Raw genomic sequence first — 20,121 nt, 5'->3', positions numbered from 1 at the left:
TAAATCAAGGAAAAGAGTCCTGGTGGCAAGTGGTTTATGTCACTATCCCAGCTGCAAAATTCATCCAAAACTCAGTAATTTATCCAGCTGCATCCATTACTTTTCCCACTAGCTAGCAGCCCATTCCAAAGCAAGCACCATCTTTGCTGTTCAGTTCCTTCTTTCCACTGCATCCCTCTCATATCATCTTTCTTTTTTTGTTGCTGTCATTTCAAAACTTGTGCCACATGTCCTCAGTTAATTTGCCCACACTACTCATGTGTGGGTCCAGAGTAATTTTCTGTGACTCACATATTTTCTTCTAATACTTTTTGTCTCAGTTGCTCCACAGTGAAAGACTTATTTTCCAGCTGGATCAATACGGATCTGTCAAACACAAATCTGAAGTGCATGATTTGTAAATGTCTAATTTGATGAGATATGTCTTCGTTTTAATTTTTTTTTCTATTTGTATTTGTATTCTCAATGACAATCCATACCGTTATTTCTAGGAACATTATTTCTTTGCTTTCTATAATACATCTGAATGCATCATTACTAAAAGCAGCGACTTTCAAAGCAGGTAAAGCAAATACAGCCTTGTGTTTTCCTCCTATTTTGTCTGACTTAAGCCTAAATACAGATAAGTAACGAAAACAAAATAGCAAAATCCATGGGTTTTCTCATCTTCTAGGCTGTGTCCAAGCTGGGGCACCTTGGAGCATTTCCAGTCTCCTCAGGCTGGAATATGCTCTCCAGAAATTCAGACTTGGGCAAAGAATAGGCACACTCAGCAGCCCCTTCACCTTGTTTTCCCTGGAGTGAAAACCAGAATACATGAGTCAGATCTACTCGTGACCTGAACCTTCAGGGGACTGTGACTCCAGGGTGCTGCTGTACCACATGCACCAATTAGTTTATACATAGCATTAGAAAAATAAACCAACATATTGAACTATATGAGATGGCTTTAACTCTTGTACAGGTAGCTCAACCAGAAAGTCAGGAATGCCACATAGCAGTCCAGAACAAAAATGCTTATAAGAGTAAGCCTGCTGTTTTCATGAAAGGAAGGACAAAAAACTGCTCAAGTAGAGGTTTGTGGGAAACTGTCAGAGAGAGGACTGGAAAGGAGGATCCACAAAAGTGCTGGGTAGGGGAACCCAGGTACAACCTGATGAGATTCAGGTGCAGAAATTTCCCAATGTGGCAGTCAGGTACAGAAAGAGCTGATGGTATGTCTGAAATGTGAAAAAAGGGAAGGGATGGAAGAAAGAGAAGACTGGGTTTGGGTTAAGATTAAATTTGAACTGATAATGTAATATGAATTGCTCACGTCTGCATGTGGATATGGGGAAATTGCAAAAGGGGAGGGAGGGTACGCAGCAGGTTTTTGGATCCATCTTGTCATCAAGAATGGAAATTCTTGGATCAGCCTTGAAGAGGCTGAAAAGCAAACAAAACTCTGTGCTGATCTGTACATTGATATGTAGAAATAAGATTAACTGCAACTACCACTTGATCTATTGATTAGATGCCACCAGATGATGAACTGCAAGCTAATGGCAAGCTATTACCCAATTCAGTCTAGGAGCAGTGGAGTAAATCAATACATAGCAGATATCTGACATTTTTGCTGGGTTTTAGGAGAGGAAAACCTGCAAGTTGCTACATTATTTTAGGTATGTAAAATACAGGTATGCACCTTAGGAACTACATTTTCTCTTAGATTTCATTAACAAAAACAATTAAAAACAATTAAATGTTTTTTCTCTGCTGACTTCAGTGAACTGACTGGACCATCATTATAACAACCTTAATCCCAGAAGTAGCAGCAGCTTCATTGTTCAAGCTACACAATGGATTTCTGCCTGAGAGTCTGTACAGGAGATGCAGATAATACCTGGAACTTCTCCATCGCTGGAACAGCCAGCTTAAGTCAACTGTGGAATTCTCATTAAAATTTGGGAGCATGTGGCTTTCATCCTGTCCCTTATGCAGAGATTAGACCTAGCCGCCCTTAAAACTTAATGAATTTTGACAATGTTTATGGCATTATTTCTAGACGGTGGAAGAATATTTTTGCAGTTGTCACTTTAAATATTCGAGAAGTTATAGCACTTTCAAGTTGAAAACCCAAACTGTAGAATCAGCAATATCAGTGACTAAATGCTATATATTTCAGTGCTGGGAATAAGTATGATATTAGTGCCTCTCCAGATTTAAAAGCTCATTGAGACGATAAATATGAAAAGGAAGACATCAGTTCAAAATACTATGGCTTCAAATTTACATATTTCTTTGCAATAAACAATGGAAAATGTGGACATACAGCAGCAAAGCCAGTGAAGGGCCATTAATATGGCTGGGGCTGGAGAACAAGATGTATGAGGAGAAGATGAGAAACTTGGCTTTATTCTACCTGGAGAAATGAAGGCTCAGTGGCCCATCTTACTGCTCTCTTCAGCTACCTGATGGAAAATCATGGAGAAGACGGAGCCACTCTCATCTCAGAGGTGAACAGCGATGTGACCAGAGGCAACAGACATGAGATGGAATATACAACAGTCCCATTAAAGATTAGCAAAACATCTTCCACTCAAAGGGTGGTCAAACACTGGACCAGGTTACCCAGAGAAGTCATGGGTCTTCCATCTTTGGAGTTGTTACAAATTTGGCTGGACGTGGTTCTGAACAACTTGATCTAATTGGATCTGATGTCCACAAGTCTGTCTAATCTATTTTGAACCTGCTGGTACAATCTCCACAGACTTCTGTAGCAAATATATCCAGCAGTTCCCTGTCTTTGAAGTAAATGTAGTATTGCTTCATCTGTTTTAAACCAGTTTCCTATTGGCTTCACCACACTCCCTGTATTTCTAACACAGGAATTTGCTAAAAAGCAAATTCAGCTTATCCAACATCTCTACAGTTTACTAAAGCCTAATCTTACCCCTATAACTTTCTTGTCTCTTGTTTGAAGGGTCTCAGCTTTTATAGTTTCTCCTTATAAGGCAACTACTCCATCCTCTTCATCATCATAGCTGTCTTCTTTGTACTTTCTCCACTCTGTCCTTGATATGCAGAGACCAGAATGGCATTCAGAACTCAAGATGTGGATGCTGCAAGGTATTAGTGATAAAATAACAACCCCTGCCTTATTCTAAATACCCTCTCTGACAATTTCCAAGATTCTGTCAGCTATTTTTGCTGCTGCACATCAATTCAATAAATAAATAAAATTATTTGGTTTAGTCATTAAACAAAAAATTATTAATGCTCTCATCTTATGCATTAGTCTTTCAGATCTATACTGTGATCTTACTGATTTTCCTCAGCCTCAGCCTTGATACCATCAAATAGTGTCATGTCTTGAATAAGTTTACAAGTTCCTCATAACAATGAACACGTCTTATTTTTATTCTGAAGTGTCTGCGATAATCTTGAGCATCATTCAGGCCTGATATATCAGGAATGAGAATAGCAGGTATAGTATGAAGTGTGAAGTACTGCACTTTGAACCCAATAACAAGAATTTTTGTTACCAATTAGTTTACTAATACCAGAAGGAGAGGGAAAAGAGAGGGCTTTTTAAACTGATTATATGGTTGATCCTAATCAAAGGTGCCAACCCTGCAGGTGATTTTGGTATGACAAATCATGCAATTTAGGATTAACTAGATAATGCAAAAAGAGGATTTGCACTACTGCCATAGGCACTGCTGCAAATGGGAAATCCTGATTTGTAATGCTGTGCATCTGCTTGGTACACATTTTCATGAAAACTGGAAAAGATGCTGGGATGACCTAAAAGAACAACTGGGGAAGAAAATAAAGAGAGTCAAAGAGCTCAAATTATTAACCTAGCAAAACAAAAGCTCAGCTGAGATATTATTAGCTTCTAGGAATATAAAAGGGGTAACATCAGGGCTCGAAAGAGCTATATAAATCAAAGCAAATCACCAACACAAATGCCCATGAATAAATTTACATCAGAAATTGAAGACCAGAACCAGAAGATAGGGGACAGTGAGTTGCAACAGGAGGATTTAATGTGCAGTGATTTATTAAAAATTGCCCCCTCTCTTCAAGATTGTGCAGATTTACTTGAACAGTTCATAAAAGCAACCACCCTCCTCAGCTGTGGACGGCCTAGCACCTTGATGCATTTCTCTGTCATAACAAGTTTAACAACCAAACAGAAGTTTCTGGTGGGTATACTGGTCTCATAAAGAGGCCTCTGCAAACATTAAACCTCTAAAATTCCAGAAATGAGATAGTGAGGGGAAAAAAAATCTCCCAAGAAAGATTACAAGAAGGCACAAAAGATTCAAAAAAAGATGGATATTTTTAGCTTAAGGACTATGGATTTTGTCACTCTGCCAGCTTGCTGCTGTCTGTATCTGCCCTGAACTTGCTCCTCTCTCCCTCTTTTTCTAAAGCAATGTTGTGGTAGAGGAATTCGGGTCAGCAACAGATCTGTTCGGTCTCAGCTGGAGAACTTTGTTTAACTGCTTTCAAATAGCTGTTGAGCGACTTCAGAGGGAAGGCACGCACACACACATTCAGCAAACCAGTTTTGGAAAGTATCCTCTCATGAAAGGACAGGAGCGGTGAGCCTGCCCATGCTGGGAAAAGAATCTGACCTCAGCTCACAGATACTGACGACCAGGACGTCATGAAGAGAAAGGCTCTCATGCAGTGAGATGACTTAAGTTCTTACTTCCAAGTGGAAAATGAGATGGTGAACTGCAGAATGGGATTTATCAGGAAGCTGAAAGGCTGTTTACAGAGAAAGAATTAAGGATCTGCTTCTAGCGGTTAACAAACTAGAGACTAAATACGTGCCGAAAATAAAGGTGAAGTCCTGCTTTCCCTTTAATTATTTTCATATTGTCTGCAAAATTCATTTTCCACTCAAATATTTCACAGGTCAAGTATGTAAAGGACCATAAAGTTTGTGCTATCCCTTACCTCATGCCACAGCTCTTATGGAAACAAGCAGGGCCTTTAAATGTAAATTTTGTTCTTTACAGCTCCTGATGATGTTACAAGAAGTAACACTCTGGAGGTTCTGGGAGAAACCAACAGTCTATTTGATTCATTTTGCTCTCCTATTTCAGTACCTTTCCTTTTTGTTAGAAGTCATTGCAGCAAAACTATTTTCACTGCAAAGCTGCTTCATAATTTTTCAGCCCTCTACCTGGGCTTTTTAGTACATACAGTAGTCCTAAGGAAAACATGGGGAGGCAAATATTGGCTGAGTATATCAGTTAAACCATATGAAGTGGGAACATAACAAGATTAATCCACTTTGGAAAGCCCCATCTTCAAATTTTTGTTTATTTAGCATTGCTCCATTCACCCACTTTGATAAAAGATTCCAGACAGTACAACAAATCATGATTATACACCAGCTAAGTGCTTAAATTGACTCTAACCCCATGGCCTGAGCAGGAAATTATGATCACTCTACTGAGAGCGATCACAGAAGACCTTTTTATTGAGAAATACCACTTTCTGTTTGAGAATGTGCAGAGGTTCCTATGACTCAGATAATTCTGCCTCTTGGCAACTTTTCAAAAGTTACCAACATTAGGCAGAAAGTCAAAGTGTTACAAGCTGGATGAGGGCAAGCTCTCCCAGGGAAAGAAGAGAAGAGCTTGAGGACTCATGTCCGTGCCTTACAGGGAAGTTTTCAGATCAACATCCCTTCTGACTCATTTCTGGTGGCAGCTCAATGTAAACTAATGATCACTTTGATTTTTCAAAAGAAGCCAAAATTTCTCTCAACTGATTACTAAAGCTGTGCATAGCATATTATTAACCACATAAAGGCCTGATTCTGCCACTAGTAGCAACCAGGCTTGCTGCTCTACCTGCATCTACCAAGACTTTTTAACTTTTCTTCCCCATCCAAGCCCCTTGCTCCTTTACAGCCAAACTCACCAGCACCTCATTGCACTTTTCTGTGGTCATTGAAGTAATTTTCCATCCACAAAGACAAATATCAATAAGTGGTAACATAGCTGCAATTTGAAAATAAAGTTCAAACTCCCCACAACAAACCAAGCGTACTGATGAAACAGGCAGTTAGTTTAATTCAAAACCTAAGTGAAAATATCCAGCTTCTGCTCAGAGAGCACAAGGTTGACAGAAGAAAAAAATCTGTCTAGTTCCATTTGCATTTCCTCTAGCAGAAGAGTAGATACAGTGCATCAAGTCCCATTTACTGCAATTTAATTATTCGGGGAAGCGTCATCTCTACTTTTATTTGATATTACCCCAATAAAAGTTACTGAATTTTTTTTTTAAAAGAACTTGTGAAATGAAATGGTGAAAAAAAATGAAACAGCATTATCTCATTTAAAAAGTAAGGAACAATGCTTTATTTTAAAGAACATTTAATAAAATAATTATTTATTTTTAGCATATCACGCACTTTCCTGGTAAGTATGCATTCCTGATACTATCAGATGAAAGGTTAAGTTAACACAACCATCAATTTGTTATTTAAATTATATTTAACAGTTGTAACATAGTTTACTCTCTTGGTTTTCTAATCAATTCTTAGAACTCCTTACATATACAACAAAATTAACTTAATTGAAGCTCAGCTTTAGCAGAATCAGTCTTTAGCACATTTCTGTAAACTGTCCAACTATGTGTGCGCTAGAAACGTATCCTCCTGCTGCCATCCTAGAGATAAGAAGGGACTTTATGACTCAAAACAAGCACAAACACTCAACCGAATCTCTCAAAACCCACTATTTTCCCAACCATGCTTATAATTTACTAAACTACCAGCATTTTTTTCACCATCACTTTGTATTTTTTCCTCTTTTTTCCATGAAGTGTGCTTTATGTACAAATGCCTACAGCCAAAAATTATCACAAGCTTTTTGTCGCAATTCACTATTCAATTAACAAATTATATCTTAAGCTTCAGCACACATAAAAACAAACTGTTTTAATTTTAAAAGTGTATCCACAGAAATCTTTTAGCACAATTTTGAAAGAAATATAAGTATTAAACTGTCACTGAAAATATCTCTGTGTTTTCCTTATTTTCATTTTCCCAGAAAAATATAAAATTGCAGTTGTGCAGTTCATACATAACAGTAATTTGTATGACATAAAAAACATTTTAAGTTTCTTTCAACTGTGCAATATAGAATTAACTACCTTGTGGGGACATGCTTCATTATTTCCTCATCTTCAAGGCCGACAAAATTAAACCTCCCGTGTACTCTTGAACTCTTTGACAGATGCAGTGCAGTACACAAAAACTCAAATTACACAACCTCAAGAAGAAATAATAGTGTAGTTATCAGACATATTCATGTATTATGTAGTATGTGAGCTAAACAATTAGTTGAAAACAAATACCTTCCCAATTTTCCATTAAGCTACAAACACTTTACTTCAGCATTATCTGTTACACGTGATACACTATCATGATGATGCATTATCAAAGTTCAAAGCTGGAGTATCTCTCTTAGAGTTGGAGACACTACTAATGGGGTATTATTAATGCCTTGACAATAATCACGCATATGGTGGACGATTCTGCTTTATACTGTGTAGTTAAAAACAATTATGAGAAGCATTTTAATATTTCCATGATCTGAGTCCAAAATAAAACACATGCCCATTTCAAAAGTCTTTGTTTTCTCAGCTGAAAAAAAAGGACCTAATATATTGTTAATATACTGAGTATTTGCTGTACCAAGATTTATCATTTTAGCTGAGATAATCTTAGAAAACAACACTAATTTGTCATCATTATCACACAAGCTCTGCAGGTGACTGTAAGTATTATTGTGCATTTGTTTTTGTTGACTCTTGAGCAATAACCTTGCAATTTCATTTGTATAGCTCTTCAGAAAAAGTTCCATGCATTTCATTTGCTAAAACTTCTAAGACCTGCTTTTGCCTCACATCTGGCAGTCCGCCATGATTATCCAAGAAACTTCTGTCTAAGCTACAGCAAGCCTGAAGTGATAAATGCTCCATTACTGCCTCCACCAAACCAAGCAGCTCATCTGTCCTTTCCCTCTAGAAAGCTTAAGGGTTGAGCATTTGGTATCATAGCAAGAAGGGGACATGACCAGGTTCGTCCTAACTGGTGGCTGTGCAGCCAGGATGACAAACTCTCTGGGAAGAGCTTGACCTCAGATGGCCAGGCCCAGCCAAAACCACCCTTGGCTCTACGTTCCCCAGCCTCATGGCGAGCACTACCTGAACCTTCGCAGTGAACATATCTTGTGCCTATTCACACAGCCATTAACACACCTTTCCAGGGGTGTTTTTGTTGAGGGGCCAAGGTTAATAAAATCTTTTAAAGGGCAAAAACATACTACTATTTATCTTTTATTATGTGAACTTTACTGCAACCTTAGCTAGAAACAAAAGGAAAATCTTTCTTTACATTATTTTTAGGGCATGGCATTTTATTCTTACCTTTGAGTTTAGTTTCTGTCAAAAGATTTCATTCCTTTGGGCTACCTTGATCACTGATACCAATATTTAAGCAACAATTCCACTGCTTAGTGCTGCTTTTTAAAGGTTTGTTTGACTGAGTCAACTTTGACCTTACTCATATAACAAATCAGAATCTGTTAAAATAAGGAACCTGTAGAAGAAGATAGTGTAGCATGACTTCATCTGACAGCAGTATCTCTAGGAGAATTTGAAATGAAAACTTGTAGACTGCGTAAACTGAAGTTATTTTTAATGTAATTAAGCAAAAAATTTCTACTTCTATTGCTTCTGCTTGAATTGGAAGTTGGGGTGGGTTTTTTTAAGTTTTATATATGTGTGTGTGCATGACATGCCAGCATGTACACATGGATAGTTTGTACATCATGGACAAACTGGGATGAGTTTATCACAGTTCATGCTATAGGCAAGATTGCCTCCACATGTACTCTGAGTGAGATACTGGATGGATTTTTTAGGAAATTCAAAGAAGTAACAAAGACTCATTCCTGTTATTCACTCCTGTCAATCTGAGGAGGGTGTTTTTTAATTGGCTAGTAAAGACAGCCATTTTTATTAAAGTAGGACTGACTTCCTGCTTTTCAGTTTTGTGCAAAAAAACCTGGGAGCTGATTGTACCCATTTCTTCATAGAAAAATAAAGGTATCCCCTGTCCAAAGGAAGGAGGTTGTGGCAGGGACCTCCAGGTGAGTCGCTCCATGCACAGCGCACTGCTGTGCAGACACCAGTTTACACCCATCGGCCACCACAGCCAGCACCCATCTCATCGGGCCAGCTCTCTGAGCCAGCACCATCCGTCCTCTGCACCCTTCGCTGCACTTCCGGCTCCAAAGGCAGCAGACAGCAAAGCTGTCTCACAGCATCATTATGCCTTGATATAGCTATAAACTGGGAAGGTGTAGACAGCTCTGAACTCAGCCTCAAATTTTCCTTGGTTATCCCAGTTCTTAACTTCCCAATTGCTTTGCATTTGAGCTTGTGCCTGTCAAGCTGGCTTACTCATCTTCCTCTGTATCAAAATGAAAGCACGGCTAGTTTAAAAGGACTGACAACAAAATCCTGTACACTGAATGAAAGAAAGCAAAATCAAAAAAACAAAACCCTACCTTAGTATAATCTTCTCTGTGGCATGAGAAAGGAAAAGGTGACAGCACATCCCATATTTTTACATTATCCTTACTGTTTCATATTGATGTCATTGCTGAAATGTGGATAAAACATTGAGTTTGTCTACTGAGGTCTATTCAAAACTTTACTGATAGCTTAACAAATAATAACTGTATAAAAAAACTCAGCTGAGTAGTGGTAGACTGAGCTTCTTAATAAGGAAAGAGCTGCCACGGGGCAGTATATTCACCCCTGAATAAACCAGAGGAATTTCCTGCACTGAGGTTGAAGAGTGACACTGACATCACATTTTCACATTGTCAGAAGTCTTAATAAATTTCTTGTTTAAATTCTGTCAGTTTATTGTCAACAGTATTTCACTTGCAACTACAAGGATTATATTAGAGCAAAGGAAAGCACTGGTTGACCCTATTTCTGGAACTTTTTATGCACCAGCCAAAGCAAGCGCTTACCAGCACAGGCACTGACTCTGCTGGTTCTGCACTGCTAAAAGAAGGGCAGATAGGGAAATTTATTTTTGTTAATATTTAGTTACAATCTGACTAGCACAGGGAACTTACTTGTTGAATTAGTTACTATCATCTAAAATCATCACATTTCAGAGTAGAACCACACTTTAAATATGGGAAATGTTATTTGCTGTTTATGTATTATGTTATTAAGCATAATTAAGGCTGAAAGCCACAGAACCACATTCAGTGCTACTGCAAGACTATAGAACATTTCTGAGGCCACCACAATAAAGTACCATATGCTGAAGACGTCAGCAGCCAAGAGTAATACATTTAGTAGCCTAAACTACAGCATGCTGTGGACCAGTATCTGTGCAAATACTTCAGAAATGAGTAATGAGTAATTATTCCAAGAAACAACTATGCCACCGCAAACACCATCATTTCTAGATAAGAAGACTGCCAAAAACAAAACATAAACCTTGGAGAACAAAGACTTTATGGGTACAAAATTCTACAGTACTTCCCTGTATGAGGCATCTCAAAGATATCATATCTAGCTAAAGTATTTCACGTCTTGACTTTTCTAGAAGCCTTGCTGTGGTTTTTTCAGGCACTAAGTCACACAGAATATTCTATGTTCCCTTTGTACACTTCAGAAGTAGACAACAAAAGCTTTTTTTTTTCCCCTCCTTACATTATGTTTTATTCATAACCATTGAAAAGAAAAATTGAAACTATGGTGAGAGTCACTCTTTAGACTTGTCTCTATTAGAAAATTGAATCAGAACTGTAAATGGTTTCAGACACAGATACCCAGGACCAGCACTGAAAACAGAGAAAGAACTAACAGAGACCTGGAAAAGGCAGTTACAGTAAAATTTTTAAAAATGCAGTTGAAATGGGATCTGATTTGCACCAGGGTTGCCACCAGAATTGTTCAGTGGTTAAAGAGGTAAGGGCTATCTCTGAGGCAAAGAAAATAGCTGTAGGCTTCACCAGACTCCAGAAGAGCCCCAGCTTACAGCACACATCCTCCTCCCAGCAGTTCTGGACTCCAAACACCTTCAAAGGAACAAACTACCCAAGGTCACCACTGGCAAGGGTACTGTGAACATTATCCATGGTGGCTCTCCCTGAACCAGCGGTATCTTATGCTCTGGGATGTTCCTCAGTTAAAAGACAGCTCCTCAGTCTGTACTGGAACAATCGCATTTCTTGACCTGCACATCACTGAAATTGTGACAGTCAGAGCCTGATTCTGTTACACTAACTATTATTTATGATATTCTGATACTGGGTAAAAATGCCCTCTAGGTCAGAGGATATGCGAGCCATGTTCCCAGCCGGCAACGCAGATTTTGCATTATCAGAATGTACTGAACTGTGGCTGTTTTCAGTCTTCTGCATTCATAGGTAGCCATGAGGAGTAAATCATACACTGGAGAATCTCTACAATTTCACCAGCTTGTATCTGCAGCCTCTAGTTCTGCACAAATTCGACTTGACGTAATTTTGAGAAGAAATTGTGTATTATTTCTGAAAGAAAAAGAAGAGAAAGTCTAGCTGAAGGTACCATGGGGGCTACAAAGTTAGAAGAACTTCTATAGAAATAGACCACTGATCACGAAAAATATAATGGTTATGAAATATTTTTTAAAATTATGATAATTTATATTACACTACTGGTGTAAGCTTACATGTGACTATACCAGTGCTATGGTGTAAGGAGGGCTATAGAAAAAACCTACGCATAAATAATATTAAATTACATTTAAAAGTAAAACTTTTACTTACCATCTTTCTTTCTTTTGAATGCATTAAGCAACACTTGAGAATTTAGGAGTAGGGTCTTTATCCAAATGAGGGGCATCCCCCACAACACTTTACCATGTGTGGGCAGAGAAAAAAAACATCATGCGCCTTTAAATACCAGAACACAAAACAGATAAAAAACCCAAAGACCTAATATTTAGATAAATACTATTACAGCTATGTCATGTACTTTTTTATATCAGATGAATTGTAGCCTCAGAATTTTAATAAAAACCATAATGTTTGCATGCATAGTTCACTCTGTTTAAAACAAAGACAACTGATAACAGGAGTCCAATGTACTTCATGCACACTACTTATTCTCTTAAAAAGTGGGAGTGGGAAGACAGCAAGGAAAGCAACAGGGACCTGATCCTTTTCCCATCAAAGAAAATGGGAAGTTTGCCATTAACTACAGGATGCTGGATTGTGCCTTTGGTTTGCTGGCAGAACTGCACATGAATTCTGTATTGTCTCATGTGGCTAAAACACAGTCATTTGCTGCCCTCTAGAAGCAGACTGACGCATACACTCCAGCTTTATTCAATACAGGCCTGTTCCTAGCTGTAGTTTTTTAGATTTATATAACAATGCAGAGCAATGTCGAAGGATTAGAGAGATGTGACAAATTATGAAGTACTGAGAATTTTGAAGCATTCTCTGAATTCAGAGTCATTTGATAACATAATTATTCTGGTGGAAATGTGGAATGGTGTCATGTATTGCTCCTGGGATTATGAGTTAACCTCCAAGAAGACACTGACTCCGATTACTTCTTCACACTGTTTAACAAAACTGAAAATTAGCAAAGAGGATCACGACTAAATTTTTTAAAGGACAATCCTCATACTGATACAGGCTACAAAGAGGAATGGAAGATCTACCAGGTTATGCTGAAAAAAATCACAAAATAAGTCAGCAAGTTTCAATTATGTGTAATGTTTTAATAGTTAAAATTTTTATTGCCTCCAAAAGTCATAGCAACTTAATTTATTAACAATGACTATTTGCTTTTCAAGTTTTTAGAAATTTTTGTTTACTTTTATTTTGGTTTTATTAGTAGGAAAAAGAAGTGTCTAAAAAGTGCTGGGAAGTATCTGGTTTCCACCAACTCTCCAATGACCTAAGAATGGATAATGAAATTTCCTTTAAATTTTTAAAAAAATATAACCTTCAAACCTTTTACCCTCAACTTCAAGCAGAAGTCAAAGAATCTAGGTGTGAAAGCAATGAATAAGATTCAAATGTCATCTACCATTCAATTATCATCACATAATGCAATTATAAGAGTATACAGTTCTGTTAGGATTTTGTGTTGGTTTTTTTTTTTATTTCACTCCCACCACAAGTGGACTTTATGGATGAATTATTCAAAAGTAGAAATATCATTCTAGTACCATTCCACGAACTGCCAAACACCATTTATTTAGATCTCACACCATGCTTATGTTCCCCAAAGTGACCAAGGACTTGCAGATCAAGTCTTGAACAGCTGAAAAGTTCTTGATTCTCCTTACATCAGACATATTAACAAAAACAATGCCCACTGAAGGATATCCGCACTAAACTACTAAAAATCTGATGTATTTATATTTACCGGCAATTTTTTAAAAATCTTGTTTTGCTTCTTTCCACATTCCTTTGACAACAAATACAAGGAGGATGTGATTGCAACTTTGCATCTGAAGTTAGGTACTTATAAGAATCAAACTGAATGAGATTGTTGTGCCATATAGCATTTTAGAGACGGAGACCTCCAGATTAAGATTTCTGTTGGTGAAATATATTTCTGATGTCTCATTTAAATGTCAGAAGTCAGGTAAAGTGAATCTGTTTACATCTCCTAATAAACCTTAATTTATTAGTAATGCTAATTAATTTCCAGAACTGTTCTGAATATTTTTCCTTTGAAAAGTGCAAATCAAAGATTCAATAACTCATTTCAAGTATGCTCTCCTCCTAACCAGGTCTATGCTATTTTTTTGCTTCTAGTTGACTTATCTAAAATCAAAGCTTGTTTCAAACTGAGGTACATGGCAAGGTCAAGAACAAGCATACAAGAGTTTAAAAAGGTTTTCTGTGAATAAAAAATAGTTGTGCAGTCTTCGAAAGAACAGGGCAAAGATAGAGTTTAGTCGCTTTGCTTTGATTATGAGAGTCAACTGCAAGGTCAGTAAATGTCTGTATTCCCAGACTAAAATACAAGCAGAGGTGGGTCATGCACATGTCAAGCTCTGAGCATACCAATCAAGATTAGTGTAAGGTTAACTATTTTAAATAACTTTAAAGAATATCAAGCCAGGAACTCGGAATGTTTTCTCAGCTTGCTGGCTGTGGAGTTTTCAGCTAAATAAAGCATGGAGTGGATGCCACCAAGTGGTAGCTGTTATTACATACCAGTGTCTTCAGCATGACCTCACTTGAAGCTGACACTTCAGCTGCAGAAAATACTCCTGGTACAGCAGTTTATTGGAAACAGAACACTACTATTGTAAAATGAGGAAAACAATTCACCAAGGATAAAATTTGATTCCTATTGCTAATGATAGAACTGTCATGGACTTAAATGAAACCAACATAAACTTCCTTTTGAAGCCCTATAAAATACTTACAATATTCTGAGAGCAAAGGCAAGGTTGCCCAAAAGACCAAAACTGCAGTTCATGTAGTCAACAAAACTGCAAGAAAGCCCCTAGGTGCACCTGGATGAGACCCTCTGAGTATAACCAATTATTTGGGTATATCTACACTACTAAATGTTATAGGGCCATGAGACAAAACCAAGTATTGTTTAATTGTTTCATCACTTCCCTACTCTTGGCAGTTCCAAATTGTTCTCTCTCAAACAAAGTAGAGGCACAGTGCTGGGAACAATCTACTCCAGGGAACGAACACAAAAGTCAGTTGGTTGAAACCACACCAGGTTTGGTGTGTCTGCTCTGCGATTGACTTTCTCTGTTCTCTACCACCCTTCAACCTTATTACAGCAAATTTTGCCCCTCAAATATCTCATAAACCACAGCCCAAGACATATATAGCCTTAGTTCCGTGCTATAAAAACACTAATGAGAGCCATTTCTTGCCTTTGCATTATTTCAGCCACAGTGGCGCTGCAAGAGACCCAGAGGAGACATCCAGGAATACAGCACAGATGCAGTCAGCCTGCTCTGCTACCAGTACCGAGCTAGTGATTACAGTGGGGACATCAGACAGCCCCTGACACTTGGTGTTGGGATCTCTGGGAAGCAGTTGCTTATGTGAGGAGCAATTTAGAAACAGGCCCTGTCTACAATCTCATTCTTGAAGTGCAGTATAGACATCCTTCAGGAATCCTGCCATGACTACCAGCACAGGTCTGGCATAGAAAACATGAAGAAGCTTCCATCAAAGGTATTGCACCCAGTACATGTTGCAGACGCCCGGTCCAAACACATGAGCTTCATCCATCTCACCCCTCTTCCAACCTCACTCATTTCAATTGTGAAGGATCTAGGAGAAATTCCCTACCTGTTGAACAGGGCAACAAAGAACTCTCTATTCTCTGATCTGCCTCTCAGGCAGCAAAGTGACTTGCCATCAGTTTTGTATTTTAAAAAATATGAAATTGAAAAAGAATAATTCTGACTTGCTTGTTCTTGTTGACTCATATTCATTTCAATAATAAAATGTGTCCGGAAAATAACTATTTGCTAATTAAAATTATGTACTATGTTAATAATGCAAGTGTCTATTTAATTAATGTATTATTGCAGTTATCTGAAAGCAAAAGGCAGATTAGATTGCTTCTGGCACTAGCCTGAGGGGAATGGCAAAACACCCTGGCTTTGCTGCCTACCTTCATCAATCAGAGCGTCGGAAAGCCAAGCGCGCTGCTTCAGTGCAACTGCCAGTGAAGGAACGAGGGACAGTGCTGCAGAATGAGTAGCAGGGCCACTCTCCAAAGCTTATTTTCCTCAGTATTTATAAACTAATTCCAAATAAATCTTGCTTCTTACTAAAGTTTCTCATGGTGAGATGCAATAATAGTCTCCTTCCAGGGGTCCCCTCTGCCCTGACTTTCCCAGCAACACAAGTAGACTGGCACAGGCTCTTGGTCTTCAACAGCATTCACAATGTACCTACACGGCTCAGGAACCTTGAGCAGGCTTCAGCGAAACACTTTGACAACTCAATCTACAATTGCTACAGTGTTACCAACACTAACTGGAGCATCACTTGTTCACACTAATGAATAAGAACATTCAGAATCATCTAGACCACAGATACAGGAAACAAATGTTTTCCAACACACCTTTCCTGGAGCACGAATCAGTACTTGCTACACGTAACTGAGATCATGGTCTGCACCATGACAAATATGATTACCTTAAAAAGAGTATCAAAGATCATAAAACAGTGTCAACACAGAACAACTTCATCTGAACAGCAGGTCTTAATGATAAACCAGAAACAATGTGGGTTAGCTAGCCTGGGAAAACAACTCAAGGAAACGGAGTCCTACTATGAATGAGAACTGGAGAGAAACAAGTCTGAAAGTGTACATGGTGTAACAAACTGAGACAAAACTCTGCTTTCTGACAGATCACTGAAAACAAGACACATCAAAAGAACTTGTATAGCTGCGTGTTCCAGACATAATTTGCATTTCACCTTTTAACTCAGTTTGCATAAAGAGAAGCACAGGAGTAGAAATGCTTACCCAAAGGTAAGCAAGGAAGCAAACAAAAGAGCTCCTCTTAGTTTATAAAAAAAACCCCACCATAAAAGCATGAATGTCTGTATTGAACAAGATCAGAAATCCTGCTAGTCCAGCATCCTGCCTCTAACAGTGGCCAAAGCTCTTTTAAAGAACTGAGAACACAACAGGCAAATGCATAAACCATCAAGAGGCTTCTACGCCCTAAATAATACTGACAAAATAATTGACAGAAGGTTATACCAGCCTACAGGTATTAGCCTGAGGAAACAATGTTTTACTGTTTTTCTAATTATGTTGTCAATTTTTGCTCTAATAAACTAACTGATTTTTAATTAAGATATCCAGAACTTGGTAATGGAGACTTGTGCATCAGGGAAGGACAGTTCCCACAAGCTGCCTCCTGTTCTTGAGAAAACACAGAGCCAGGAATAAGAGATGGTCTAGTCCGTGCATTAAGTAAAGGAACTACAATCTCAAAGAAGTAAAATAGCAGGAGGAGAACTGTTACAGCAGCAGAAAACACCCGAAATTATTAAATCTCAAATAACAATCTCCAATCCACTATGAGCTAAACTTGTATGCTAAAATAAATGACAGTGATTGCTTTCCCATACATAAAATAGATTTGATAGCATAGATGGACATGACAATGGAAAATTACAAAAAAAGTTTAAAGATTGTAAAAAATACTCTAAACTTACAAAACACACTAGGAGAAAAGAAGTAGTCATGCGAATATACAGATACTCTATCACATAAACTGTAGTGCACGGATGAACCTCTGGACCTGTATGGATAGTAATTTCTATACCATATAAACTAACATAAGTTAACTTAAAATGATTTCATATTCTGTTGGTATTTTGCTCATATATCTAGGACAAACTCATTGACAAAATGTGAAATTCCAACCCAGAGAAATGGCTCTACCTGACCAATGGCTAATGTGTTCCCTAAATATTACAGAAGAAATTCTATCCCAATTCATGTTCTTGAAGTTTCCACAGACTCATGCAGACCCTGTTTTTAATGCCCAGCAATGACAATCCGTTCTTCACCACTGTTGAAAACTGCTGGAGTTTTATACTGTTGTTTGGCACAACAGTACAGAGAATTTACTCGAGTTCATTTAAGTCAGGAGGACTGTTGCTTATGCTCTGGAGGAATATTGGAAAACACTGTGAATTGGATATTTCAGAGCTTTCTTATCTTTAGAATTTGTCATTTATAAGATGTCATCATCTTTAGTATGTTATTCTGGAAACTTACTTAGAAGTAATGAGCAGGAAATTTGGCATTACTTTCAACATCATTCTCCATAATTATTTCTTAATCATAGTACAAAAATATTTTTCCACTCTATGATTTATGCAGCTTGTGCTCTTGTGCACTCTCTGATGACTCAAAATTTCAACAGGCCCTCATGACTTTATTTTCAACTTTCTATGTGCAGCTGGAGCCGGTGGGCCATACATTCCATGACTATCTGCAGCATCCTATTAAGAACTATTAAGTCAAGTCATGTGCAAAATCAGCATATACAAATTAAGTTTTTTTATGTCTATGCCAAGTCCTACACTTCAGCACTGAAGTAGATTTAGTTTGCAATAGCTGAAGATGAGCTGTCATTCCTCTTTTGTGTCTTGTTCCAGTGACAACTACTTCTTTGATTTTAATCACAAGTCACTTTTCTTTATTTTCAAAGTCTTTTACCCTCTCATTAAGTGTCAGTCTCTGTCTCTCATTGACCCATAATTTCAAGCAAATAACTTTGTCCTACTTCTCACATTGTTTATATAACACCTCGTACAACCCTATTCTGCTGTTTATTAAGAATTTCTGGGTATTCTGGTAGTTGCTTTGCTTCAGCTTTCCTGGGTGGCTAATTCTAAACATGCTCTCTGTAGCAGAATAGATGTTTTCAACTTCCAGAGCTCTTAACACTTCAGAAATGGGTTCCAAGTGGTGAACTATAGGTCTTGCTAGAGTACAGGGCCTGGTGAAGAGACAGACCACTGCAAGAGACTAGGAGATTGTCCAAAGAACACGTCAAGGGCAATGATTTGTAATTAACCACTTAAGAGCAGGATGGTATGTGAGCACAAAAACAGTGGGGGGAAAAAAAAACCCAAATATTTAACAGGGTAAGCCTTGCTCTGGTATGTCAATTGTTCGCATACAGGATAAAGTGCTTAGACTTAACTGGAGGTAAGGAGAGGAATCAAGACTAAAATGGAATGGTATGTCTTAGAAAATGTGCAAGGTAAACAATACGGAGAAAGTATGAACTAGACAACTGAAGGGGAATTTGGGGAACTTTTTTGGGGAAAAAAAATTTTCCCCAGAAAAATCAGTCCAGAGATGGATCATATTACACCCCAATAACAAGCAGTGTGACATGATAGAAAGACAGATGATAGAGCTGTAATTCAGCAGTAGTTGTGTGTAATGAATAAGACTTAAGAGTGATAAACTTGGATCTTGCTACAGGAATTACAGAATTACACAGTAATAATAGTGATGTCATTATTAGCTAGGTCATTTAACTGATTTATTAGGTTATTAATAGGGGGTTCATTTAACAATAAAAACTACAGCCACTCATCTCAAGCCTGCAGCTGAAAGAAGTTAAGACCTTCAGGTAACAGCTGACCTCTCATACCCGTGTCCTCTGAAGGTCATTTTGAGATTAGATGTATTAGTCTGCCAAGCCCTGAAGGGCTGCAAACCTTTGAGGTTTTACTGCTGATTTCACAAATTTTCCTTAAGGAAATATGGCGTTATTTCATTTTAGCTTAGTTGGTGCAAGCCACCAAATAGATCTAAATAGATCATCATTGTTTGAAGAGTAGTTTGCTTTAGGTGAATTAAAGCTTCAACTTACGTGACCTAAACAACCTACTTTCAACAGAAATAAGCTGAAGAGTTAAAACCCAAATCTTAACCAAATCAGTTTTTATTCACATGCTCAGGCAAGCCTATAAAATTTTCTCATGCATGCTAACACTTGTCTAAGTACTTACCTCTCATGCATTGCTGTATTTTCGAGTGGGTTTGCATTGCACACAGCACAATTCTGACCCTCCCTCCTTTAAAAGCCTTTTCTGCATTTGTCTTGCGCACCACCTGCTGGGACTTTGCTAGCAGCCTCTTTCTTCAGCCCTGAGATAGGATGATGTCCAAACAGCCTCCAAGTCACATTCTCAATACATTAACTTTATGGAGAGGGGTTTTTTTTATTATTTAAGTGAGGTTGTTTTGGTTTTTTTTAAAGACCATTCCTGGTGCTCTACAGGCTTTTTCCCCATGGCCACCCAACCTCAGCAGCTCTCCCTCAGTGGTGGCAAACCAGTGGGCAACTTCCCCTGGTACCACTTCTCTTTCACCAATCCTAGATATACCAAAAAAAAAAAGTTTCTGTGCTTGTTTGTGGTTATTTTTAATGTGAAAGGCCTTGTCGCTGCAGTTTTCCTGGGGACAGTCTGCTCGGAAACAGGAGGCCTCAGCCCCTGCCCTCCGGGGGGGCTCCGGGCCCAGCCGCCTTCC

Source organism: Mesitornis unicolor, unplaced genomic scaffold, assembly GCF_000695765.1.
Source record: "Mesitornis unicolor isolate BGI_N332 unplaced genomic scaffold, ASM69576v1 scaffold14016, whole genome shotgun sequence".
NCBI lineage: Eukaryota > Metazoa > Chordata > Aves > Mesitornithiformes > Mesitornithidae > Mesitornis > Mesitornis unicolor.
Note: the sequence above shows the minus strand (reverse complement) of the source record.